Here is a 2,087-nt window from a genome sequence, read left to right as displayed (position 1 = left end):
TGTGTGTGTGTGTGTGTGTGTGTGTGTGTGTGTGTGTGTGTGTGTGTGTATGTGTGTGTGTATACTGGCCAATCATCTCAGACAGGAAATGAGCATATGAAACATCACAGAAACATGGTAACAGCTAACTCTATGTGTATATTGATTCGGTTTTCAGAAGAACCATTAAGCCTTCATGGATTGCCCCTAGAAAGTGCTAACTTCTGAGAATTATCATTCTGAATGTATTTTTCTATCTGAGCTTACATTCCCTCTTAGAGTTCACATATTACAAACATATGTCTTTTTTTTTTCTTTGCATAAAAAAAAATCTCTGGGTCACATTCAAATTTTAGTTTCTGTGCTAAAATTATAGTGCTCTGTGTTTCCTTTAAAAAATCTTTCCCTTTAGCAAAATCTTCAATGCCCTTTATCCATCTTACCTCAAGCAGAAAGGGGTAGTGGAGAGTCACTCTATTAATAAAAGAAAGCAGGTGCTGTTCCCCCGTTCCCGGAGCTTCACAACTCTTGTTCATTCTTACCTTAGCAACTATAGTAGTCCATGGTGATGCTTGAGTTAAGGTACTGCCTTGATTTCCCTCTCTCTTCTTCACTCTCTTATTCTTTTTCATCCCCTCTCTCTTATTTTCTCTCTCCCTTTCCTTCCTCCCTCAACTACCCACCCATTGTAATTAGAATAAAATTTAAACTCCTTGCCATAGGTTATAAGATCTAGCTCCTGCTTGTCTCTCTAACTTCTCAAGCCTCTTTCTCCATTTTGTCTCATGGCTGCCTCCTTTTTATCTTGCTTGCAATGCTTCTCTTCTGAGTTGCTTCTCTAAATAACTAGTCACTTTCATCATCATCATGCCGTTACCCTATCGCTAATGCGATATGCTTTGTTCATATGACTTTATCATGAATTATGGAATTATTTTATATCTGTTTTTTGTTTATTATCTTTTTCCTTTATTAGAATATAAAATCTTCAGTGGTAGAGATTTAATTTGTCTTTTTGATGACTGTATACCTAAAGACTAGAGCAGTTCCTGGCATATGGTAGGGATTTAAATTTTGAGCTTCTGGGTGTATATGGTGCATTAAACTGTGAACTGTGATTATTGGCAAATAAATAGAAAATGTATTATCTCCTGCCCCTACCAAAACTGGGTAAACAGATTTTGGGTGCCCTATTGTAATTGTTTTTTCCAGATGCAACTATTCTTGCCATTCTTACTATTGGGAAAGGGGCCCAATGGTGTCTGTAGCATGATGAAGAGTACAAAATTAAGGAAGAACATGGTACCAAACTGCTTTATAATAATCACATTGCCGTTTGGGAAGGTCTATTAAAATGCAAATGAGAGCGATTAAAATGTTAACTTACATGTGTAGATTATAGGATCCATTGTTATTGATTATCTACATAATAGCTTTCAGACAATAGTGGCTCTCAAACATGTTTTAAGCAGTGGAATTTTTTCAAACAAAAAGCTTACCCAGGATTCCATGTATATATAGGTAAGAGTGACTGATACTCTTTCTGGCTGAAGCAGTGATATTGGAACTGGTACTCTGCCCCCGTGGGGTACCTCTCCCACCCCTCAAGGTGCCCAAAGTACCACCTGACGCCCAGAGAGCTGAAGTTACTTATCCAGTCTTTTTTGTTGTTTTTTGAGGCTGGGTCTTGTGCGATCACTCTGGCTGTAGTGTAGTGGTGTGTCACTGCAGCCTCAAACTCCTCGACTCAAGTGACCCTTCCACCTCAGCGTCCAAAGTGCTAGGATTACAGGTGTGAGCCGCTGCATCCAATCCTCCAAAGTCTTAAAATGATCAACAGCAACAAGACTAAAGACAAACTTCCTGAATTCTGGTGCCCTGTGCTTTTACCTGTCCTAAAAAACCAGATGATAAATACTATAGAATCAGATTAGAGCCTAGTATTGGGAGTTCCTACAGAGCGAGAAAATTTAGAGATTTTAGGGACCCAAGTGTCCTTGCCTAGAATTCTCTGCATGACTACTGGAGAATTGCCTCACGAGACTTCTCTTCTGACCTGGAAATTCATTTAGAGCTTGTGTGTAGTGGTAGAAATAAACAAGCAGGAC

At 39.0% G+C, this 2,087-nt stretch overlaps 1 long non-coding RNA gene across 1 annotated transcript in view; it reads left to right on the top strand.

Moving 5' to 3' along the window:
• Positions 1–2,087, top strand: part of LOC116556257 — a 120,944-nt gene that overhangs the window by 107,268 nt on the left and 11,589 nt on the right. The gene's annotated exons all lie outside the window — the stretch shown is intronic.

The sequence above is a fragment of the Sapajus apella genome, unplaced genomic scaffold (genome assembly GCF_009761245.1).
Source record: "Sapajus apella isolate SASKATOON/1434 unplaced genomic scaffold, GSC_monkey_1.0 scaffold16, whole genome shotgun sequence".
In the NCBI taxonomy this organism is placed as follows: Eukaryota; Metazoa; Chordata; class Mammalia; order Primates; family Cebidae; genus Sapajus; species Sapajus apella.
The sequence above is the reverse complement of the archived record's forward strand: the minus strand, read 5'-3'. Positions and strand labels throughout refer to the sequence as shown.